General features: G+C 43.2%; 1 protein-coding gene across 1 annotated transcript in view; it reads left to right on the plus strand.

Annotated features, from left to right (window-relative positions):
* The first annotated feature begins 6,768 nt into the window (after window positions 1-6,768).
* LIFR (LIF receptor subunit alpha) overlaps window positions 6,769-25,783 on the plus strand; it is a 70,278-nt gene continuing 51,263 nt past the window's right edge. Inside the window, exon 1 of the mRNA XM_072958760.1 lies at window positions 6,769-7,076. The gene's annotated coding sequence lies outside the window, so the exon portion shown is untranslated. The remainder of the gene's footprint in view (window positions 7,077-25,783) is intronic.

A 25,783-nucleotide genomic window follows, 5' to 3' on the forward strand; every position in this document is an offset into this window, starting at 1 on the left:
CTGTTCGATATGGCAGAACTCAGTACCCAGAAGATACAGCACATCATTTATCTCAATGAGTAAAAACATCTGAAACAGGGATGTATGAGGTAAGGAGTTAGATTCATGCCAACAGAGGCAGAAGAGATGGACAAATTCGACTACGGAGAGTTTGGAGAACATTCAGAGCATGACTCCAGATTGAGGTGGACTTTGTATAGCGCTGGGTCAAAACCCAGCTTTGTCAGAGCCTTATCTCCAGCAGCAACGAGTTGTAGGCAAGATCTCAGTGAAACTCCTGAAACTGAAAGGGCAAAATGGTTAGCTACCACGCTGGCACGGATAGTGGAATGCGAAGTCCAGTAATTAGGAGTGTGGGTGTTGGAGCCTGACTGTAGTGGTTTGAATGACACTGTTGTCAATATCCATGTGGCCTCCTTTATAAATGGGGATGACTACCTTCCCTGCAACTCACAGGGATGGAGGGATTGGTGCACAGTACCTGGCATGCTGTTAGGGCTCAAAAAATGTTCATTGCTGGTAACTAGCAAGTAAGTGTTCTGAACCTTACTTTTAGTCAGTGTCTTCTAAATCATTAGAATGACTTTGGAATTAACCTGGTATACTGAAATATTTATTGTTTTACTTCCTTGAGCTTTGGTCTCTTCCATCTGTTAAGTGGGACTAGTACCTATAAGATAAAGAAAGTACCCAGCACTGAGACAACTCATGTTAATAACCAATTAATATTCATCTCCCAACCTGAGGGTCACATGTACCCCTGTTTCTCTTTCCCAGAGTTAAAAAAAAGTCTGGCGAACTTAGATGAATTGGTGTAGTCCAGCCTGCTTAGGTGGATAGAATGAGATTCTATGAGTACTCGAGTTTGAACTGGATGGTAATTTAGGTAGTGGCAAGGTTTCTGTCAGCTCTTTGAGCATAAGATTCTGTGATTAAACAAAACGGCCAGATTTCTTGGGCATGTCACAGAAATGAATCTCCGAGCTGCAGGCTTTTCCTTTGAGAGTGGTGTCCTCAGTTACCTTAAGTTCCAGCAGGGACCGCATCAAAAGAAATGTCCCTGTCGACCACAGCTACCATAGCGATGGCCACTTTTGTTTTCCGATATGAGACCCAGACGGTGTACCAGATTAGGTACCCAAAGGAAACCCCAGGGACATTGCTGTTATTAAAATTAATTATTTAACTGACTGGTTATTTTTCAGCTACCTGATGTGCTAAGAGACCTTGAATTAACTCTATTGGCAAATGTGTAACCACTGAAAATTCTCCACAGTCAGAGAGACTGGAAACAAAAACTTATTCTCTTTCGGTTTTAGATTTTTTGGTCTTACACAGAGTATGGAAGTCTGTGGATTAAGTGCATTAGTTAGAATAATATATTTGAGGATTTAAGGAATTTGGGTTTGATTTCGAACCACTCCACTACCTTGGCTTGACCTCAACTCAATTCCTTAATCTTTTGGCTTCTTTCACTATCTGTACAAGATGCCTCTGGCAACACACAGAGTGCAGTAGCTGTAGGAACAAATTAAATAATGGGCTTAATATCACCACTGAGAATGGAGTAAATTGCTCTTTTGTGGGATCCATTAGCTCAACTGAGAATATGAGCGCAGGATTCTGGGTCTTTGATGGACTACAAGGAATAACGTAGCATCAATTTTAATGTCTTGCTTTGCCCCTAAATGACTCTAGACACCAGATAAAGAATACAGGGGAAGAAAGAGAAAAGCAGAGACAGAGGAGCAGGCTTGGTAAGTCAAAAGGAAGAGATAAAATGTGAACAGATGGAGGACCATGAGATAAGATGTGAGGTTTGAGTGCAGGCAGATGCAGAAAAGAGAAGATGGGAGAAGCAGGAAGAGAAACAAAAAGATGACCGCGTGAGAGGAAGACAAAGATTTGAAATGAAGATTCACTCAGATAGCAGTTCATTAGGACCAAGTGGGAGGGATGGAGAAGGAGGCAGAGCAGAGGGGGCAGGCAGTTTATTCCAGAAAGAGGGTTTGCTAGTGGTGTCCTCTCCTGTCTTCAGTGGCTCTCTCCGCTGTCCCCACCCCTAGGCTCTGCCTCTGGGATTTGGCCTTAACAGCTTGAGGCATTGAGCCTCTCAGAAGTATAAGAAATTTAAAAAGATTCTTGAGGTAACAGGTCTTAGGACACAGGGAGTTAAATAGATGTTAGCCTGTTGTGGGAAGGGATCCTTACCCAGTGCTCCTCAAATCAGACAATTGAGTGAAGTCACGGAGGACAGGAGATGATAAGCAAACAACAAAAGGGATATTCATTTACTCCTCACCGTCCTCTAAGCTTTACCTACTAAGGGTAACAAGATTTCACAGCCACCTCACCACCACATGTAGCCCCTACACGGGCTCATCTGCATGCTTTGACAGAAGCGGTGGTAGAAATGGTAATAATGATAATATTTATAGCTAATATTTATTGCTTACTTTGTGTCAGGCACATGCACCAAAAGGGATTTAAGAGGGGTTACAATAAAGAGATTATAGGAGGGGAGGAAAAACTGTATGTACACACTTTGGGGAAAACTATAGCATATTCAACACTTAGAGCAGAAAGAGGTTTTATAGAAATTAACTCATTTGTCCTCCCTGCCACCCTCTGTTAGGCACTTTGAATAAGTCCTTTTTATAAAGAAAGAAGCTGAGAATACCAAGATTTGATGTTACGTCCTTGATTTGCCTTCAAAAATAGTAACTAGAGAGGGGAGGGTATAGCTCAGTGGTAGGTGTTTGTCTAGCATGCATGAGGTCCTGGGTTCGATCCCCAGTACTGCCATTTAAATAAATAAATAAGTGAATAAACCTAATTACTTCCCCACATAAAAAAATTTTTTTAAAAAAGTAACTATAGGCACTTACTACTTACTTTCAACAATAGTGATTTCAAAGCTATGCACCAGAAAAAATACATTAGTTCTGCCTGTTGTATACTTCTTATTTAGACTTTTGAATATCCATCATATAAGGACCCTTACGACAAATTCCTCTCCAAGCTTGAGCCAGGAAAGACTTTCTCCTAAATAAACTCTACTCTATGATTCCTTGACTCACTGGATAATAAGAGTCATAAAAACCCTCATTTCCCCTATTTCACTTGGCTATGAGGCAGCCTGGAACTAAGTTTTATGCTTGAATGGTATTGTTTGTCTCAGCCAGAAGTGTTTTGTTTTGTTTTGTTTTGTTTTACTTTTTTTTTTTTTTAATATTTGTCTTTCATTGTAAACCACCTCAAGCCTCTTTGGAAGCAGGCACAGTATAAATAAGCAAAAGACAAGCAAAATACAATCCTGTTGGGGCCATGCTGGGGATACAATAGTTTATCAAAATAGTTTATATGACACTCTTGAAATCTTTCTAACTAAGAGAATATTTTAAACAGAATCCCGGGGCAGATGATATCTTTCATGGTGTTTAAGCAGTTTTCATGCCCCTCAGATAACATTCCAAACCACTTTGGGTAAAGAACATAACATCTAGAGAAAACTAGGTGATTACTCTCATATATCTTCTTGTTACAGAGATCTAATTAAAGTTTTGTATCTTGTCCAAAACTGTGCTCTAAAATAAACCAATTTAAATCCACATTTGTAAGTCAGGCTTAAAGTGAAGAACAGTTTCACTCACTTCAACTATTCACTGGATACAATTAATTTGTAGATTTTTATTTGGTTCCAAAATTTCTTCCAGGAACAAAGCCATATCTTGTCCCACTGACTGATAAACACTACACATGTTAAATCACACATCCCAGGAAGCCTACTTAAGGGCCAAGATGTGACTAATTTAATAACAAAACCCCGTCATCTCACATTTGCTGCTTTTGTAAGTGATTGATCTTTTCAAAGACCAAAGCCTTTCATTTCCAAAACTTCCATTACAGGTGTGATTATGATTTTTGTTTCACTTAAAGATTTTTTTTTTTAATATTTAAGCATGTCAAATGAAATCTTACTTACAAAAAAAAAAAAAAGAAAAAGAAAAGGAAAGAAAGAAAGGAAGGAAGGAGGGAAGGAAGGAAGGAAGGAAGGAAGGAAGAAAGGAAGGAAGAAAGAAAGGAAGAAAGAAACTAAAAACCAGAATAGCAGGGAAAATAGCCAATACCCAGAAAGATGAGCACAAATCTTGGGCATAAAATAATTAACCAGGAAGTCAATTCCACTTATCCAGCAAGTAGTTTAAGTTCAAGGTTTTGCTGGTTCATTCCCATTCAATTTTAGCTTATTATATAACCTACCTTCTTCTAATTATGTAATCACTTCCATTTCATTCTTTATTTATTTGACATTGAATGAGAACTGCTATGTGTCAGGCTCTTCATATTATACAAGGTAAACATCAAACAAAAAAAATTCATGTTCTGATACTTATTTTGTAACACTGTGGGGTTTTTTTGGCAAAAAAAGGTAAATATTATATAACATAGTATTTACAACATAAACTAGTCTATGACAAGGGAAATAAAAATGGTGTCAATCTGTGGCACTTGAAATTTGGTTGAAATTTCTTTAAGAATCCAGTGGTTATTTCACCTTTCATACTTTAGTTAAGGAAATTTTACCACCGTCAGCCCAGATAGCAGGACCATCTCAAGGGTTGCAAATCAAGTTTCTGGTCATAATCTGAATATTGCTAATGTAGTTTTAAAGCCCTTACTTTGTTACAGAAATATAAAATCCATGATTTCTCATAAAAAGTGCATATACCACCAGTCTTCAAAACAGACCTTGGTATGGTGCGGACACTGAGGTGCTCCTTAGAAGCTGTGGCAAGTTCCTAAGTTTCCCGACCTATGAAATGGGGGTATACAGCGGAGGCAAGTTTTCTGACAAGCTAATTAAAGCATAAGCTTCAAGGCATCTTTCCAGACCCCCATCCAAGGCCCTGGCAGGAACCCTAGCAATACATTCACGTGGTCGTGTTTTTGCACAATTGGCAAAAGTAAGATATTTTAAACACAATCAGCTGAGACTGAGGTCCCTTTCCTCTTGGATTTTCCCTTTGTTACTTTCCCTCATGTTGGGTGGTGCCGGAGCAGCTTGGGTGTGCTGTATTGTTTTGTTTTTCTTTTTTCTTTGGGAGGACCACCCAAATTGCAGAAATTTCAGGCCTCATAAAATCTGGATCAACCCCTAGGTGTCATATCAATACCTATTTTACAGGTGTGTTGTGTAGATTTAAATTAAATATAAAACAAAGTCACAGAAGTTAGAATTCTATGCAATGTGCTTAAAACTACAGTTTTTTTTCCCCCCACGGAAGGAATTTTTCAACCCAAGGTAGGGGTTGCATCATGATTTTCTTGGAACCTAGGCACTCTTGCCTTTGTTGAGCCCCCTCCTCCATTAAAAACATTTAAAATATGATAAATTTCCCAAACCAGCAAGGACTCAAGAACCGGGATAACACAAAAATCAATGTTGTACATACTAAACAGAGCTTCTGGTACACACAATAGAAGCATGTTTTGCAAACGTGGTCTTAGGGAATAGGAAGGATTCAGTCCTGACTTTCAAGAGATGCACACGGATGAAATTGACCATTAGAACACCAGTGAGGACCTTGTCTTGCTGTGAAACGCAAATTCATCTAGGGAGCCTACTTTTCAATCAATGCATTTGCTAGTGTTCTGTCTCCATTTTAGTTACATTATCAGCAGGAAAGTATTATTTCAGAAAATGAGCTTCGTTTTGCCGGTTTAGAAATTGCTTTGGAATTTCATCCAAAGGTCTCTAAAAAAACACGATGGCCTTGGTGCTGGTGCATCAGATAAATCACAAATGAAACAAACAAGCTGGCTTCCTACTGAAGGTGTGTCTGCAGAGCTCTGTGACTCTGCGTGCCAGGGGCTCCATCTGGCACATTTCTGAACTTTGCAAAATTAATTGTGCCGAGGAGAACATCATCAAACGCGTCCGGCATAGAGCATAAACATCTTCAAACCATGATTCTGCGCCATCAAACGCTCTCCAGCTAATTTCTTTTGGTGCATTACTCTGGAAGAAAATCGAGGCCGAGTGAAACTGCGGAAATGGGAACAATGCTAGGAGGAAAAATCTCACCCCATTAAGGGATCCGTTTTTTCTCCGTACAAATAAGGCAAGATTAGATGGCTCCAGGATATTCTCAGAATGCCCCCTCGGGCCTTCTCGGGCTGAGGGAGCCCTGCACCGGGGAGGAGGGAGGCCTGAGTGGCAGCGCCTCAGCCCTGGGGGCATTTTAGGTAACTCAAAATCTAAGCAGTCGCCCCCCCTTATCCCCCATCCAACCGCAAAGGTTGGTTTTCCTCTGTATTTACAGAGGAAGCTTAAACACGGCTCCACGTTGCCCTCTCCTCTATGCAGTGTTTGCAATCCGCATCGAAAGCGTTTTAGGAGCGGCTCTCCGTCGCGCAAGGCCGCCGCGCGCTAGGCCAGCCTTCCGTGAGTATTTGCACCGGCTGGGCCGCTTCTCTCCCCGACTCTTCCATGACCTTCCGAGATTGGCCCGGCGACAGGACTCTCCGCAGAAGCACCACCCTCGGCGCTCGGGCCCTGCGCGCGCCCGCCCTTCTCCGACTCCCCGGGGAGGCCCCGCGGCGAGCGCCGGACGCGCGCGGCCGGGCTCGAGGGCAACGCAGGGACGCGCGGGCGGCTTCCGGCGGGGGCGCGCGGGGCGCGGGCGGCGGGGCGGGGCCGGGGGCGGGGCCGGGATCGCAGCGCCCCCCGCCGAGCGGCGTGCAGGCACCGCCCCCGCGCGCCGCAGTCCCGGCTGGAGCGTCTCGCCAGTGGCCGTGGCTGTTACTGTTGCCTCCGCGCGGCTCTGGCGGCGGCGGCTCCCGAGGCTTGCGGAGGGCAGCGGGCCGCCCTTCGCCCGTGGTCGCCTGGAGCAGCCCAGCGCTGGGACCGAGGAGGGGAGACGGCGGCGGCGGAGGCGGCGGGTTGTGCCCGGCCCCCCTCGCCCGCGCCTCCAGCGCCCGGGCGACTGCGGACTCCGGGCAGCCCCCGGGCGGCGGCCGAGGCGGCCGAGCTGACGGCCGGGGATGGCCACATAGCGGCGCGGGAGCGGCCCGTGAGTGGCGGGGGCGGGTGGGCGCGGCGCGGGCAGTGGGCGCTGCGGAGCCTGGAGCCCGGTCCCGTGGGCGCGTCGCCGCGAGCGCCCGGCAGCCGGCGAGGGGCGGGGGGCAGCGCTCCGGCCGGCTCGGGCCCCGCGGTCCGGGAGCGCCCCAGAGGAAGGACGGGGGGCGGGGGTGGGGCGCGCCAGGTCGTGCCGCTCTCGGTGCCCCCTTGGGCCACCTTCAGCTCCCGGAGGGCGCAGATTCCACGGCCGCGAACTTCTGCCCCACGTCGGGCAGTAAGTTCTCAGGCCAGTCTACCTGGGAGATAAGAAGGAGCTTAAATTTTTATTTTCATTACGAGGTGTAATCAACCGAGTGATTTCGTGACCCCGTGCCTCAACTCTTTTTTAAACTAGTTCTCTGGCCCTTCTGTGTTCATGGTGTATTTGATTTACCTGTCTTTCTATGTGCTTGTATGTCAAGGTGCTATACTGATTTTAAATCTAGAGTTAAAAGACTTGGCGATCAAAGTTAGGCTTGATAGAAGATGCCACTTTTAATGTGTTGTTTAAAAGGACAAAGCTGGAATCCTGAGTTCTGACCGATAGAAAACTGCGCTTCAGATGTTGTGAATTTATGTCTGAGCTTGAATAATGTGATTCTGGTCTCCACCTTCGGCTACCAAAAATTTATGAGGTGTTTTATTTGCAGTTGGATATTTCTGTGTTCCTTTTTGTATGGGTGTGTTTAATGCAGTCAAATATTGATATAACGTATGAACTATTATTGAATGGCATTTGTATGGAAATGATTTTTTTTGCCCTTTGTAATACGTTCTTTTAAGATGTAGTTTTCAACAGAAAGGTTTCAGTTTAAAGTTTGCTTTCTGATTTGTTCGTTTTCAGTTTCGGATTTGTCTTTAATTTAAAAGTTTTTTTTTTTTGCTTGGAGTAAAATTAATGTGACTTAGTAGAATCATTTAGTCAGGGATCCAAAAATGATTCCTAAATTCAATTTAAAGCATTCCCCTCCTCTCAAAAAGAGAACTCAGAGCGTTTGTTTAGTGCAAAAGATGCTTGTCCCTTCCCTTAAATGATGACTTTGTCACAGACCTGAAATCACATTTCACTAATATCAGAGGGTTCCTTGTCTTAGCCTTGGCAGAGGAAAGGAAACCTAGGTATAGCATGTGTTTTTAAAAGCACTGTCCTCTTACTTGTTTCTTACCTTGACTTTCTGTTTTATAGCCAAGGGGAAACTGTTGATTTGGAGGCTTCATTAGGTAGTTACAAGCTCGATTTGAATTTCCCTTCCAAGTATTGAATTAGGACTTATTTGCTTTGTAATAGGTAAGATCACAAGCGCGCCTCTCTAATGAGTGGAGACTTGGATTCTTTTCTGGGAAATAAGGATCTGGAACTGCCCTGTTGCTGTCGAAGGGGATGAACTTTTGTGACTTTTGAAAGCTTTTGCTTCTTGATGGTCATCCTTGAATAAATAAACATTCTTGAATGTTGACAATAGTATAAGTTGTTCTAATGTTAAATTTTATCATGTTAATTTGTGGGACAGGCAGTGCACACTGTGCACGCTGTAGAAGATTCAGTAGATATTAAAAAAAGAACTGTAGAGTGGAAGCATATCTCTCCCTGCTCCTTCTTGTGCGCCCCCCCCCCAGCGCCTCACAGCACCCTGTTCTCCCAGGACCCAGGGTTACTAGCTCCTTATGTCTATCTTTCCTGATAAAGCCTATGCTAGGATAAACATTTTGTATGTGTTCTTTTTATTTGTCTTTCCACAAACGAGGACACATTGTATACTCTGTTCTGCACTAGCTCCCCGCCCTCCCCCCGCTCCCCGCAGAGTCCTAAATCTTGGCAATCTCTGTATCAGTACCTAAAAGCTGTCTCATTCTCTAACGGCTGCTGAGAACTCCATTAAGGACGAACCATAATTTATTTAACTTCTCCTTTGTTGAGGCGTGTGTAGGTTCTTTCTAATATTTTGCTATAAAACATTCGTTTTTGAGGTTTCTAAGTAGATTTCAATTATTCCCAAAGGTCCAAAGGCAGTAGTAACTTACTTCTTTGCTTTATGTTCCAGGAAATAAGTGCCCCTTCTCACCAACATACACCATTTCCTTTGTATAATTTCAAAGCAGTCCGTAAGGATCTTTGGTGTCTTCGTGGTGAAGCATGAGACCTTAAGGCCAGTTACTAAGGTCATGGTCCTTGATTCACACATTAGCTCTTTGTTTCAACAAAAAAGTAAAAGAACAGATAAAAAATTTTAAGAATAATCTATAAGAAAAATTCTTAAGAGTTTAAATATTCTGTATGTGAGAAACATCTTGTACCTTTGATTAAGTTGAAGATAAAGGCAGTTAGTGGTTCATAAAAACTTATTTGCCATTAGACACTGATATCCCTGCCTTCTGTAGCTCATCACTGGTGTCTCATATTTTAATGTTGCTGCAATATAGTTATAAATTGTATAGTTTATGAGAAAGTTATTACTCGTAAGGGGAATATGGTTTTAGAAAATATTTGGCCCTTTTTTTAAATTAAAAATTGAGGTCTCTTTGAGTTCTTTTAAAACGGAGTAAATTATAGAAGTAAGACTAATGCTAGCTAGCAATTGAGTGAAATGCATTATAAAACTTGAGAATTAGCCAGTGTTGAGCTTTATATTTCCATTGAGCTTATTTTTGAGAGTGTTTCTAAGACTAGTTTAAGAAGCTATAATGATCTTTTCTTTTTTAAACTGACCAATCAAACCTTTTAGCATTCAAGGTCTTTTCTTTTTCCTTCATTATTGAGTACTTGTCATTGTGGTATAATACTGCTAATATTGCCTATATTTGCTTTTCTTAAATAAATACTTACTGATCATCTGTTACATTCCAGGCAACTTTCTGGGGACTGAGAATATAGCAGTACACCAGACAGACAGCCCCAGCTTTAATGAGTCCACATCTTAGTGAGGGAGGTGGACAAAAGCAGAGAGACAGGAGAGGAGATACTGTCAGAGAGTGATAGGTGCTTGGGGAATAATAAAATAGGGTTGCTGTGGTAAAGAGGGGCAGGGTCGAGGCTGCTGTTTTAGACTGGCCCTAGCAGCCTCTTTGAGGTGGAGAGATTTGAGTTGAGTGTGTTTTTGGAGAGCTAGAGGAATGGTGGCTCAGGCAGCAGGGGCAGCAAGTGCAAAGGCCCTGAAGTGAGACTGAGCCTTACACGTCAGAGGAACAGAGGGCTTGCCTGTGTGGTTGGAGTTCATGATGATGGGGAAATGGAAAAAGTGGCTGGCTGGAGAGAGCAGGTGCTGGGATTGGTGTCCTGGGTATTTGTATACATCCAGGAGTCTTTCCAGAAGTGAAAAAGAAACCCTGGATAGTGGAGTTCCACCTGCTGGAAGCTCCAGGAGGGCAGGCTCCAATCTGCTTGTCAATGAATATTGCTCCCCCAGCTCCAGGAACAGTCTTGGTCAGAATGGGCTGTGAATATTTTATTGCATTAGTGAATAATTAGAGAGTTTCAGAAATAATCTTGCCTGATTTTGGTCAAAATACCTAGATTCGGGAGCCTTTTATTTGAGTGTTCCTCTTGGCTCTGGCCCTGATGTTACCAAATCTGTTCTACTATTAACAGATCCTCTCAAATTTATTGCTCTAAATCAGTTGCACTTGATTTTTATTCCCTCAAATTTAAGTACTAAGCCTTAAAAACATGCCTAATTCTACAGAACATCATAGTGACATCTGAGTAATTTAGTCAGAAGTTTCATCTTGATTTCAGTGAATTAGCCACTTGCATAAGTGTAAAAGTTTCAGAGGTGCCTTCTTTTGTACAGTGAATGTTTAAATTTGGGGGGGGAGCAGATGGCAAGACATAAAAGATACGGGCTTTGTGCAGGTACTTTTATTCTCACAGGAGGAATGTGTGCCTGTTCTATTTTAGGGAATATCAGGAAATGTGGTATTTCCTCTCCCCAGCTTCTAATCTGTTGGTCATTCTAAATATATGTTCCTTTATATGAATTGAAAGCTTGGGAAATGCGTTTTGTGCCCAGCAGTTGTTATAGATGCTTAATTAGAATCGGTTGTCTTTTTTTCTTAACTGTGCCTTTTGAGCCCCTGTTCAACATCAGGAGTTTTGTGACCTTGCAGAATGAGAGTTTTTGATTTTTTAATTTCCTGTTCTAATTGGTCAATACCTGAACCCAACAAGTTGTTCCCACAAAAGGTAATTTTATCTGCAACATTCTCTCATAAGCACTGTGCACACACTGTATAAAGGATGGATTCTGTCAGTCCTAAATCTTAAGTCAGGTCATTGCCTTATGTCTTTTGCCACTGTCCTTGCAGTGAAAGCTCTTCAGACAAATTGCAAAAGTGCATAAACATCTGTTTTATATGTCAGTGATACATGTAGAGGCTTAGGTGCTTGTTAAAGCACTTTTACTGCTGCCTTTACATTTCCTGTGTGAACTGTAGAAATGCAGGAGTTCCTCATTTGTCTTCCACTGTCTACAATTTACAGCACATACATTCTTACCAGTTCTGGCTGCTGGTGCTGCTGCTCGTGTGAGCAAAGGTTGTGTTTTATCGAATATCATTTTATGCTTTTATATTGAAAGTTGTGAAAAAACTTCTGGTAGGTGAATTTTTCTTGTGTTTTTGCAGAGAGGTGAGAAAATCTTGGCCCTTACCCATTCTTTTGGTTTGTGGGGCAGATACAAGCTTGGAATCATTGTATGTGCCCATAGTTGAGACTGTGTATCTGTTATTATGTGGCAGTGTCCTAGAAGACCACAAGAAGGTGCTGTTACTTCCAGAAAGTGTGTGGCTCTTCCCTAGAGGGTGACTTGGGATACTGAGGCCCCTTGCCTTCCTCTAGCTGCTTCTTCAAGGAGACCCTGGAATAGAGGACAGCTGAAATGGTGGTGGCAGGAACATGTGGTGGAAAGTAACAAGTGGTGGCAGAAATAATGCTTCCCATGACTAATATTAGAAGTGCTAATGGAGCAGTGAGTTGTGGACTTTCTATAGACAGGATGTGCCTCTTGAATTGGGGATGAGGGTAAGCTGGAGAGAGGTGAGACTCCCCCACTGCAACTTCAGTGCTGCAGCCCCTGAGGGCACCAGTGCACCACCTTAAAGCTGGGTGCCAGCCATTCCCAGCCACAGGCTTGGAGACCTGCCACCATACCAGTGAGGTGCTGTTTCACGGTTTATGCCCTAGTATTTACACTGTAGTACAAAAGTGAACGAGGCAACATTTTAGGATCCTCTTCAAAGAAACAGTTGAAGTTGGGAGTATCAGTCTTCATTGAATTGGCACCTTATCCTCTGTTATTCCTTGCAGTTACCTGGATCACCAAAGGTTTACTGGAGAAATAAAATTGAGTTTTTTGGGGGAGAGGCTGGTTCTGATTTCATGAAAGAACTATATAGAACTAAAATGCAAAGCACTTAGAGGTAAGGGAGCTTTAGCAGTCAAGCAAAACCAAAGAAGATATAGAAGTTGAGAGCCAGAAGGGACCTCAAGTCATCTGGTCAACTTTTTAAGTTTACTGGTAAAGAAACCAAGCCCCAGAAGTGTTCTAATTTGCCCAAGAATCCAGTAGTTCCAAACTGGTGTATTGTAACCATGATTTGCTGATTCCTAACTACAGGGTTCTGAGCTCCCCTCTGGAACAGCAGGAAATATGTGGGATCACTGCTGTGTCTCCAGCATAGAACAGTGCCCAGCCCACAGTCAACTGATATTTGTTAAATAAATGAATCCGTAAGACAATTTTTGAGAATTTGATTGCCACATTGGCTATAAGATGATAATAATAAAATTTGAAAGAATGTCCAACTTCATGAGCTTCCTGTTAAACAACAGAGCATATTGCTGTTAAAGCCCAGACTGTTAGGCTGATATTAGCCAGATGGGCAAGTGAAGATGTGGAGTTTTACTTACTGGCTTGACACCTTTCACTGGATTTTCTAATGAATCATTCTGTTCGGCCTGCTGGGATCTGATGTCTTTCAAGTTTTATATTTTGCATTTGAAAACGTGCCTGCTTTAAAATCTAGTATCTGTTGTCTGAATTGTTTGCTATTTTCCTAGATGTATTTTTATCGATAGTTTCACTGTTTTTAAAACTTAGGGCCATGTAGGAATTTGATTGTTTAAAAACAAATCTAGCTATTAGGTTTGGGGAATTGTCACTTTCAAATGCTGCTGGTGGGTGTTTCAATTGTTATAACTTTCCAGGAGGGCAATTTTGTATTACTCATCGAAAGCCTCAAAAATGTGCCATGTCCCTTAGTCAGGCATTTCCACCACTAGGAATTTAAACTAAGGGGAAAAAAATAAAGCATGTGTACAGAGATGGACCTATAGCAGTGGTTCTCGCCTACACAATGCATGTGGGCACCGTGTTCCTGTCAGAAGCTTTCTCCCCGCACACTGATTCTTAACCTGGTGGGAAGTCTGCTTGGTGGGGTGTCTCAAAATCTGGGGGGGGTGCTCTCCGAATTTGGAAAAAATTCATCTCCAGATTCTGGTGACCTCCACAGAAAGTACACCAAAAAACCCAACCTCTAATTTGCCAAAGTGATTTTTGGAGCTTTGTTTATGATAGTTATAAACTAGAAACAACTTAAATGCTTAGTAATAGGGAGATTGATTACATAAATTGTGGTGTATACATGTAATGGAAACCCCTTTCTTCATTGATTAGTGAGGTAGGGGAGTATTGATTGATGTGGAAAGATACTCAACATTTGTAAACAGCAAATTGAAAAAGCAGTTTGCAGAACAGTATGTGTAAGTTGATCTAAGGTTTTTTTGTTTGTTTTTGGAGAGAGAGAGAGAGAGAAGGAGCGAGTGAGCAATTTTCTACCTAGGATGTAGGAAAATGCCAGGAAGACTGTAGACCAAATATTAGGTGAGATTATCTCTGTGTGTTCAAATCACAGGTGACTACTATTTTTATTTTCCTGGATTTCCAACATCTAAAGCATGTTGTGCAGTAGAGGGGATGAAAGCAGATCCCCTTGGGAAAGTTCTGTGTCTGATTTCTCATCCGTAGAATGGGAATAGTAATACCCAGCTCACTGTGTCCGCAGGTTGTGAGTAAGTAGTAGATAAATGTTACCTTGTCCTCACTATTCTGTTATGAGTAAGGCCAATGTTCCTATTAATACAGAATTTCGAAGCATAATAGCTTATATCAAACTGTTGTGAAAAGCATTTAGGACATTTTGACAAAATATTTCATTGCTTCTGGTCACTGGGAAATATTTTGTTGATTTTTTATTTACTTTAAAATTAAAATGCTTTCCATTGCCAAGAGACTTGGTTTTGAATTAAAGGCATTTTTTTCCCTTCTGTTGTCATCTTCAATCGTCCTGTATGAGAAGTTCTTGAAGATCAGGGTCTGATCTTCTTTCCTTTTATGAAGTTGTTAAAGTGAATTGTGAGTCATTATTCAGCAACTCTTAAGGGCCTCTCTTTTTTTTCCAGGCAGTGGGTAGGAGTCAGATCTGTAGCAGTGCCTGGGACAGACACATCCCCAACCACTTGAAGGCAGGGGAAGTGACCAGAACGGCTCAGGGCCAGGAGGCACACACACTCAATAAACATGTTACCTCAGTTGACAATCAAATCAACAATCCTCTCTTGCAATTTTATTTTTTAATTTTTTCTCCTGCAATTTTAAAAGAAACTGTATTGTGATGTGTCTTTTCAGTGAACACAAACATTGCCTCCTGTCTGTTCTACCAAGTCCGTGAAGAGCAAGTGAGGTCATTTCACCTTGACATCCACTGATGATTTAGTGATGACTTGTGTTATACATGTGTGAGAATATCCGAGGCTAATAGTCTTAAAATTGCACTATACATCTTCTGTGAAGGACATGCCTTTTTGAGACTATCTTGTATAAAATTATTGAGATGGATTTCTGCTAATAAATTTATGATGGGTGGAATTCATGGATAGCCCATGTGAGAAATTCCAGCACATGGTCTCACTGAGGATGAGGGTGATAAAGCATGAGGTTTAAAATAATGTTTCCATTTGATGGTATATAAAAATACATTTATTTTGTAATTTGTTCCTTATATAGGGACAGTTTTTTTTCTTTTTAAAGCTGGCAAGAGCTGTAAATATTTTGATATAAAATAAGCCCTCAGTAGTCATGAAAGATGTCTTGGAACCTTCATGACAAACACTAATCTTGCATTTTATTTCCCTTAGACAGCCTAATAAAAAAAAGCTGGTTTTATAAATCATTTTTTCTTGTTCCTGTGTAGAATGCATGTAGAGGTCATGTTACAGGTTGGAGCCACTAGCAAAGCCAACATTTTATTCTTTCTTTCTCTTACATTTTTTTCTGTCTACACCATTGCTTTCCATGGCCCACTTGACTCCCTTGGCCTCCACTGAAACTAGCAGTTACCTTTGTTTTTTGAGCTGGGGTGTAGAGGAGAGGGAAGAACCACTTTTCATGAAGAAATACTCTATCTCTCCTGAGATGTACTGAGTATATACAGAGAGAGCCACCAAGCTCATGTTGATCTGCAGACATTGGGCTGTTGGCTGCACGTAGCACTTAGCCAACTTACTCTTTCTCAGACGACAGCTTCAATAAATGACAGATGATTCTGTTTTGGAACTTTTCACTCACTTACAAATAGTCAGAATTGTGTTTGCTGTACTCATGCATTCCATGAGCGACATTGCTGGGATCCAAAACTCAAACACTTACAGGGGCAGTGGAGGTCATGTCCATTGCTGAGTGGATCTGATCTGCCTTTTGTCTTTGTATATTTGATAGAAACAATAAGAAATATTTTACTTTCTTCTTAATTCTTCTACAAGGCAGTGATCATCTAGATGCATGGCAACTGGAATTTGTCTCAAGTTTGGGCACCACTAAGGAAAGACACTGAGGAAGGTTGGATCTGGAGCAGTGAACTGAGCTTGTGTTTGACAAATGGACAAGGAGGAGTGGAGTTGAGGGGACATTCTGGGTAGAGAGTACAGTGTATGCAGGGACACAGAGGACAGCTGAGCCTGGCATGTTTGTTGGGACTCGAGCGCAGGGCTGGTGTGGGGCAGAGGGCGAAGGCAGGCGGGACTGCAGTTGGGCGGCATGAGACCGTGGAGAGCCTCACACCACACTAGAAGCTGTCCCCTCTTCCGGTAGGCCAGAGAGAGCCACGGAGAATTCCAGGCATGTGAAACGGACGTTTCAGAAGAGTGGCTCCAGGTTGTGTCATGGAGGCTTGGGATCCAGAGACCAGTGAGCAACCTGGCAGTGGTGCAGCCGAGGGACGAGGCCCCAGCCAGGCCCCAGCCAGGCACAGTCCTGCTTTTCCTGGTAATGTTGAGGCAGTGACACATGCAGAAGGAATGACTCTGCTTCTCATGCTCGGTCCGTCCTGCCCTTTTCCTAAAGCTTCTGATTAAACTGAAGTGATGAGAAAGTGTTCAGGATGTTTAAAGCTCTCAAACACAGATCTGTTGGTGCCTTACCCTTTAGTTGCTAAAAGTTTGAGGGGTCCCTGAGTGTGGGTGGTGTCATAAACAAGGGAGCAGGTGAAGTGGCAGTGACAGAGCGGCCGCTTGAGCTGAAGATGTTGGTCAGAGGGCGCAGGCTTTCTGCTGTAAGTTCTGGGATCTGTAGTTAATGACACTGCATTATAGACTGGAGATTTGCTATGAGCGTGGATCTTAAGCATTTTTACCACACACGAAAAAGAAGACACCTGTGAGGTGATAGACGTGCTTTTAACTTGATTGTGGCAATCATCCCACAATGCACCTATGCCTATAGCAAATGATCACATTGTGTACTTCAAATACATACAATTTTATTTGTCAGTTATACCTCTGAAAAGCTGGGAAGAAATAGGGAGTAGGTTGCACCTATGAAGAGAAGGGATAAGAATACTTAGAGTCATATTGATATTGAAGCAAGAATTTACAATAATTTGGACAATAATAAAGACAACAATAATAGCTTTATGTTTCATATTAATAATACCTTAATGTTGGATTATCTACTTATTAATTTTTTAGACAAGAAATGAATCCCTCAATTTTAACACCATGGGAGAATGGGATTTTAGACATTGTGATAAAATGAGGAGACAGAAGCATTGTCCCTCTTCGTATTATTTTGGCAGTTACGTTCCATTATTGGTGCATTTCACTAACCAGTCTTTTGTGCTTTGCCCACATGTTGCTGTTAAATTGTGTCTCCCCCAAACTGTATTTGTTCATTTTCTGTGCGTTATTGTCATCACCACCACCATTTTATTTGGGACCCAGAAATTATCAATGCTAAATTTATCTTATTGGATTAATTTATTAGATTAATTTATCGGAATCCTCATTATGCATCCAATATATTTACTGTTTTCGCCTAATTTTTTTGGAGGAGGATCCACAAATCTGACGAGTGTGATTCCTGTTTCTTCCTCCAGTTCATTAGTGAAAATGTTTAGAAAAACAGAACTCTGTCACATGTGTTCATAATCTTCATCCAGGTTGATGTCATCCGTTAGTTGGCACCCTTTGAGTAGGGTTGTCCACGTGGTGAAAGAGCCCCTTCACCCTTTTGCACACAACTCATAAACATCTTTAAGGTGTTAGGAAAGGTCTTGTTCAAATCCAGATACTTCCTGTCTGTTTCTGCCCCTGGCTTTCCCAGTTCAGTGACCTCGTCAAGTAAGAGGTGAGGTGGGGCTGGGATACATCGGATTAGGGCCCCTTTTCTGATGCATTCTGTAGTCTTGTCCAGGATCAATGTCAGCTCACATGTCTCTGGTCTGTAGAACTTGCTGTCTCGATAGAATGCCCCTTTCCGAGATAGTTTTGACAAATGCCGATTATTTCATATTCTGAGGTATTTCTCATTCTCTTTTCCACCTTATGTAGAAGACTCAAGTACACGTTAGGTAAATGCTGTGCTTCCACATACTTGGAAGTTGTAACCCTGGTCAGAAGCTGGAGATTTTATTTCAGTTCCTTTGTTTTTTTGAGAAGCATTTGTATTCTAAAATAATGCTTGGGATTTTGAGATCTAGGATTAAATAATATGATAAAGAAAAAAGAAAACCATTTGAATTCTTTTGGAGAGGAGAGCTTTCAGAGTTCAGCCCCAAAGAATGTTAAGAAAATATTCAGGCACATTTTGGTCAATATCTGTGTCCTGAAATATAAGTCCTCAAACGGTTTATATTTTAAGATTATTTCAAAAACAAGGCAAGAATTTTTTCATTCTGATACATTTTGAAACAGGTTGTTAACTGGCGCCCTAAGAACTGTATTTGGCTTGAAAATGTATTTTGTTTGGCCTACAAAGTGTTTTTTAAAAGATGGGAATTAGTTGCTAGCATTTAAAAATAAGGAGATTTCATATTAAGGGAAAAAAAAGGCCCTGCACTTCTGGCCTTTTGAAAACCTTGAAGGTCTGTGACTACACAGGACGCATGTACGTTACCTGCATGGAGGTAATACAGAGGTAAGGAGCTAGCTAGGGCTGCCCCCCAGGGCCCTCCCCTCCTTACCGCGTTTCCTGGGGCCAGCATCACTCACTTCATCTGCCTGGCCCTCAGTGTGTCTGAGCTTGCACCTGCCTAGTCAAGAGCTAACCAGTTGTGGGGGAGGGTATAGCTCAGTGGTAGAGCACGTGCTTCCCACGCACCAGGTCCTGGGTTCATTCCCCAGAACTTCCACTTGAAAATAAATAAGTAAGTAGATAAATAAGTAAACCAAATTACCCCACCCCAATTTTTTTTTTTAAAAAGAGCTAACCAGTTGAAAGTGTGCGTAGAGTTGGGAGGACTGTAAGGCGGTAGCAGTTTGCTGTCTTGTTCCCTGACGCAGACTGCCTGGCCTTTGTCTGATGTGACGCTTGGAAGAGCTTGGCAGAGCAGGCGGTATTTCCTCCAGGAACGCGCTCCACTGGGCGGGTTGGGGAGAGCAGCGTTCCTGTGCACGTTCTAGGCCCCCTGCTTCACGGGGGTGGCCAGTTAAGTGTCCTAAGAAGAAAACAACTCATGACATTTAAAGTGGGGAAAGTAAGCCTGGGTCGAACCTGTGTGATTTTAGAGAGGTTAGGGGATTTGTCTGAGGTCACACCCCTGACACCTAGTCAGTGGTGCAGCGGGGACTGGAGCCCCCCACTCCTGACTCCAGTTCCATGAGTTTTCACTGCACAGTTTTCAGTTTAGTATAAGGGTCTCGAGATGAGATTTGTAGTCAGATCTGTATTTAAATCCAAGTTCTGCCCCTGACTAGCTGTGTGACCTTAAGCAAGTGTCAAAAACCTCTCAGTGCCACATTTTCCTTGTTATAAAAAGGGGGAGAATAATGATAGGGTTGACTTCATAGGGTTGTTATGGGGATTAAATCCAATCCGATTAAATCCAATATTGCATTTAAAGAATGGAAAACGATGCCTTGCCTGTAGTAAACAATGCGTAAATAATGCATGATATCTGAAAAGTAGTATTTATGAATTCTGTGTTATGGGAGGCTTAGCTAAAACCAGCATTTCTGCTACTCAAAATTGTTACATTATTATTTTTTTCCCTCTTAGAATTTAGAAAGGGCTTTAAAGGATAGTTTTACTCCATGTATTAAAAATAAAAGCTTCCAGGATTTGAACCAATATTGTCTTTTTGTTCATAAATTTTCCAGTAGTGAATTCAAAAGCATACCGTTCAACTTTCTCTTCAAAATATAAAATAAATAATTGGGTGTCACCAAACTATTTTAAGTCCTTACCAAAGATGCCCTTTTGGGTGGGTTTGTTCAAGTCACTAAAAATAGATCTTGAACATGCAGTGCATATAAGCCCTCTTAGATGCAGGAGTGTTGTAAAGACAAATCTCTGCTTTTAGGGAGCTTCTAATTACTGGAAAAAGAGAGTGGGAGGAAGGGAAGGGCTAGTCTTCATAATACTTGGTGTGATATAAATGCCCAAAGTGGGACCTCAACACAGTGCAGAGGGAGCATTAAGAGAACGCCAGTATCTGGATGTGGTGGGCTGCGAGAGAGCCAAGAGGCAGAGATGCCTCAGCGCAGGAGTAGGCAGGGAGGAGAGGCAGATTGTAGAGTCGAGTTTGTATTTGAGTTTGGACCTATAGTCTGAGGAGTTGGTGTGACAGCCTCCAGATGTTTGGCCCAGAGTTTGAATGAATGATAAGGATCAGATGGAGATGATGTTCAGAGCCAGACAAGTCATCGTGGAAGATGGATGGAATCATCCTCCTGCTGGAGGCCGTGGGATGAATGAGTGATTTAAGTGACCTATGCCAGAGATGCTGACGGGCCTTCCAGAGCAGTGGGAATGGAAGTGGGGTCGATGCTAGGGGAAGAGTCAAGGCGTGTTTTGGAGGTAGAACTGCTGAGTAGGTGGAAGAGGGCAGGAAGACAGGAGTTCCATGTGACCCAGGAGAGATGGGTACCAGGAATGGGGACTGGGGCCCAAGGGACAGGATTGGAAGGGAAAGGGAGTTTAATTTTGCACATGTGGACTTTTTGAGGGAACTGTGAAATATCTAAGTGGGTATGTAGCATCAAAATATTTTGTCATTCCTGAAGGAACTCATTTGAGTGGAACTGTGCAGATAAGCGAGAAATTGCTCAGGAGATGGTTAGTCTGTAGCTGGGAAGAGGCCAGTTCTGGACGTACAGATTAGGAAGGCATTAATTTTGAGTGATGGTTAAAGCCACAAGAATAGATGATGCTGCTGAGGGAGGGAATGTGGGGTGAAGGAGCAGTGGATTGGAGGAGGTCCACCAAGGAGGTTGAGCAGAAATGAGATCCCGAGGCATCTCAAGTCAGTGGAGGAAGGAATGGATTATTTAATTAACAGGATTTGGACCAGTGGTAACCTTTGGTTGGGGAAGGGGAAAGCTGGGTCCCTGACTCATACTGTTCACCAAAATTAACTTCATATGGATTAAAGCTTAAAATGTTAAAAGCCTTAACTGTCCTTGAAAACAATATACATGAGAGTTTTATAATCTTGGCATGAGAAAGAAGTTAACAGTCAAAAACTATAAAGAACGAAATTGAGACATCCAACTTAATAGAAGTCAAACAAAAACCTCAGTGAAAGGTCAGAAAGCAAACTGGGAAATATATTTGCAATGTATGTAACAGAATTAATTGGCATACTATATCTCTTTCTAATTGAGTGGTAAGGAGCAGATTAATGCCTAATTAGAAAACCAGGCAAAAGATAGAATAAGCAGTTTATAAATAATGCTACCAATAAACATATGAAATGTTATTTTGATTACATGAGCAAGAAAATGAGATTTATGACTAACAACTGGAAGAGATTCAAATTTAAAAAAGAAGAAAAGGTAAGCCTTGATGGTAGTGAGTGTGGAGAAGCGTGGCCTGGAGGATGGAGCTGTTCCTGGTTCTTTTTGAAGGTGAGTTTTTATCATGCTTTCTTGCATGTTAAGGATCTCTTGGCATGGTTTTGTTCAAGAAGGAATGTTCTTCATGTTGTTTCTTTACTACAGTAGTTGAGTGTCTCACCTTTGTGATAGAAGGAAAAAACAGGTTCATTTGTCTAATGGACATTCATTACCATTTATTGAAGGCTGCTGCAGTCACCCCTCTGCCCAGCCGAGGTGAGAGATGAGTAGACAGGTGTCCCTCTTTGTGGTGGAGCCTCCAGGAGCTCCTGAGGGATGGGAAGAGTTAGAGTGTGGAGAAGGTCACAAGGGCTATTCCACAGAGCGACAGTTTGAGGGGCGGCCCGAGGCCCGCAGGAGTGCGGAGGATGGGGAGCTGCAGGGGTCTAGCTCCACTGTGGGGGGGGGGTGGAGGTGGACTGGAGGGGCTCAGTGTACCAGGCTGAATAGTGACTCGATGTCAGAGCAGCAGGAGCTTTTGAGAGATTTTAAGCACTAGAGTGATGTACTCAAATGTACTCTTTTGGACGTGCTGAGGTGTGAACAGGCTCTCGAATTAACAGGGAGATACTGGAATGAAGATGACCAAAACCAACTGTGAGGAATGTAAGGATCCTGAGAAAAATCTAGATGAAAGTGTATAAAAAATTCCTGGGAAATGCAGAAAAATAAAAGCTAGTTTCTTACAGCATAAGTTAAATTTCAATATCATTCTCCTGCATGCAGAATGCAGACTAAAGTGTGACTGTGGAATCCCCAAGCAGCTGAGCTGACCTTTAATTTAATTCTCAGACTTTCAGATTTAAACTGTCCTTAGTGTTTTATTGTTTTAACAGTGCTCCCAGGTCGTAGGAAATACCTAACGATTCTTTTTATGCAGAAGTTAGGTCCAAACAATTCAATAAGTATTTATCACCTGACAATTTAGTAGCAGTTTGAGAAAATAATGCATATCAACTGAAAGGAAATAATGTTTAAAATTTTATTCTTTAAAAGCCACACACATGAACCTACTGGGTGCTGCATAGCTTCTTAGACCTTGGAAGCAGATTGGGCACTGCCACCCCGTTTCCATTTCTACAGTGATTTGGGTGGTACCTGTGTTTTATCACAGCATCTAACAACCCTTCCCTCCCACTTCACAAAGATATGACGTCCTTGAGAAGAACGCAACATGACCTACTGTTGAAACTGAACTGCCTTGAGATAAAGGTTGTGACTAAGATGTCAGTTTGTTTCCTCTGAACATTTAAAGTTCACTGTGGTACCCTAGTTTGTTTGCTTCTGTGCCTTGGGGCATGCCAGCACAGGGTTTGGGAACCACAGCTCTGGTTCCCCGTGTTGGCCATCCTCGGGCTAGTGTGAAGCCTGGCAGTCAAAGCATAGTGCGCAGACATGCACGTACTCACTTAGGTGCTGGTTCTCACCCACCCATCAGCCAGCTTCAAGTTTTGTGTGTGCTCAGTGCAGGTGCTGTGCTTGGACACTGGGGGTCTTACAGTGAATGGAGAGACAGCATTTCCTCTCAGGGAGCTTGTAGTCTGCTGGAGGAATTACAGGCTGGGAGAAGGGTCAGCAGACTTTGTGTAAGGGGCCAGGCCGTCCAGTATTTTAGGTGCTGCAGGCATGCAATCTCTGTGGAAATCGTTCAGTGCTAACACCATAATGTGACGGCAGCCCTGGGCAGTGTGTAAACAAGTGGGCGTGGTTGTGTGCAAGTGAAACTTTGTTTACAAAAGCAGTGGTGGGTCCAGTCTGGCCCTCAGGTCAGGGTTTGTGCAACCCCTGTGATAGAAGGTGTCGTGCAAGCAGAAGGAGCCGCACACCTTCGGGGAGTCCTGCCTCCTACCTGAACCTCCCAGGTGAGCTGAGGAGAGGCTGGCAGGAAGGAGGGAGCCAGGCGGGAAGGGTGCTGGGTGCAGAGTCCTGACAGGGTCCGGTTGCTGGGGGAATCCTATAGATCTTAGTGTGAGTGTGAGTGAGACCAGAGGGGAGACACAGAGCTGCTCTCCTGAGTTAAAACTTCAGTTTCATGGGTCATTTTTGGTTTTCTACCTCTTTTCTTTTTCCCTGAATCCTATCTTCTAGTAACCTTCAGAGAACGGCTGCTGGGAAGGAATATCTTTTGAGAGCTGGCGTGTCTGTATATAATGTATGTCATTCTCTCAATCAGTAGTTTGAGTATAGAATTCCAGTGTGAAAATAATTCTCACTCAGCTTTTGAAAGATGCTCTCTTTAGCTGTTAGTGCTAAGAAGTCTGCATCCCCTTCTCCCCTGGCCCAGCCTCCCCAGCCTGCCCCAGGACCCCTAGAATGTTCACTGATCGCACACCCAGTGTCTCCTGCATGTGCACCCACGGCCACCGGCAATGGCCCTGTCACCTTCCCCGGGTGACGCCGGATGGCTGCTGGGCTCAGGGAGCTGTTCCCACACTGCTCTCCTTCCTGAGCCCCGTGTGGACCCCTGCTCCCTGGAAGTGTTTCTCCTCGTCTTCTGTTCTCAGTGCTCCTCTGTGGAAGAAATCTTTTTAAATTCCTCATGCTGGCTACTTGGGGAGCTCTCTGAGGACTAGATTTTTATAGTTGAAAGTGGATTCTGTGTATGTCTTTCTGTTATTGCAAGTGTCTCTTAATTAAGCTCCTTAAAACACTACTTCCTTCAAACTCCCCCTCCCTTAAAGCCTTTCCGTCTCCCCGCACAGCCTCGTCTCAGTCTGCCTTCCCACACCGAGCTTCCCCATCCAGCCAGGCTGGGGTTTTCACGGGTGCTCTCCTGTCCTTACATCCCCGCACTGCGCTTTGCTGGTACCACAGCGTCTACCCAGCCACCAGGATTCCGGTCCGAGAGGCCTCCTGCAGAGGCAGTGCTGCAGGAAGTTAGGACCTTGGAGGGGGGTGGGGGGGGAGTAGAATTAGGAAAGTGGTTGCTGCTCACGGTTTTCAGGTGATTTGTTATGTTCCCTGACAGAAAGCAGTGAAGAAAAGGAGACTAAGAAGAGCAGGAATCGGCAGTACAGACGCTGCTTTCCATTTGGTCTCCCTGGCTCGGGCGCCATCCTGGCATGTCCTGTAGACTCTGCGACCTGCTTCTGCATTTATTTTGCTGTCTTGTATGTAGTTAAGCAGCTTTTCTCCCTCCAGTGTTTCATTCCTTTGTGAGTTAATGACAAGGGAGTTATCTCACTGTGGTGACAAAGATAGAGGCTCGAGATAAAGAGGCTTTGGGTCCCCTTTTTCACTCACCTCTCCTGACTGAGCAGGTGTTTCCGCAGCCCCGTCCCAGGCTGGGGTGGGTTCCTGCCGGCAGAATGCTCTCTGTCACGTTCCCCGTTCCCTCTCTGCCCACCTGCCTCCCTACCCACCCTGCAAAGGGAAAAAATGAATACAACACCCTAAACAAGATATGTCAGGAATACAGTTTCTGGTGCCTCTCTGCCTTTAGCTTCACTTTTCTCCCCTCTTTTTTCTAATTGTCCTCAGCAGAAAGGTCCAAAACTCTCAGAGACTGGAGCCAGAACTCTCAGAGCCCAGGGGAAGGTAGCTGGTGCTGGTGCCCGTGTGGATGCCCCGCTGTCACAGGAGGGGCCCGCGCTCTGCGGTTTGGGGCGGAGCTCTGCACATGGGCCCCGCTCAGGCTGCTCGGCTGCCTGCCTGAGACAGGTCAGGATACCTGCAGAGAAACACAGACAACCAAACAAAAAACAGATTTTTTTTCCTATTCAGCAATTTTATAAATTGATTCCGCACGATTGATTTTCCTAAACAGAAGGGCTCATTGACATTTTTGAATCCTTTAATTACATTGCACAGGATACAAACTGGTCGTCCTTGTGCAGAATGCAGTCAGAAGGTGTGTTTTGCTTGGCCTTTAGAATGTTGGAAAAATATGAATCAGTTGCGTAAGTTTACAAATTTGAGTGTTTCATGTAAAATCCCAGATTGCTACCTTGTCTTGAAAAAGCAGAAAATCTGGCAAAACAAGCCCATTGCTGGCTTCCCTCAGAGCAAGTGGCTCTCCCTGCCATGGACACAGCTCCGGTTAGCACCTGCCTGTGTCGTTTCTTACCTGTTTTGCCCTTCTAGGCATTTGCATTTGCATTCTTCTGTGTGTCTAGGGACAGCTATCGTAATTTTGAAAATTAGCTCCTGAAATTCTATAAAAAATGTGCTTTCCTCTAAGGAATAAGGAATCGGTGGGAAAAAAAGTAAGTTCTGACAACGTTTCTATCAGAAGGGAGCAGAGACAAGTTTCACATGTCCTTGTTTTCCTGAAGTAC

This window comes from Vicugna pacos, chromosome 3 (genome assembly GCF_048564905.1).
Source record: "Vicugna pacos chromosome 3, VicPac4, whole genome shotgun sequence".
Classification (NCBI taxonomy): Eukaryota; Metazoa; Chordata; class Mammalia; order Artiodactyla; family Camelidae; genus Vicugna; species Vicugna pacos.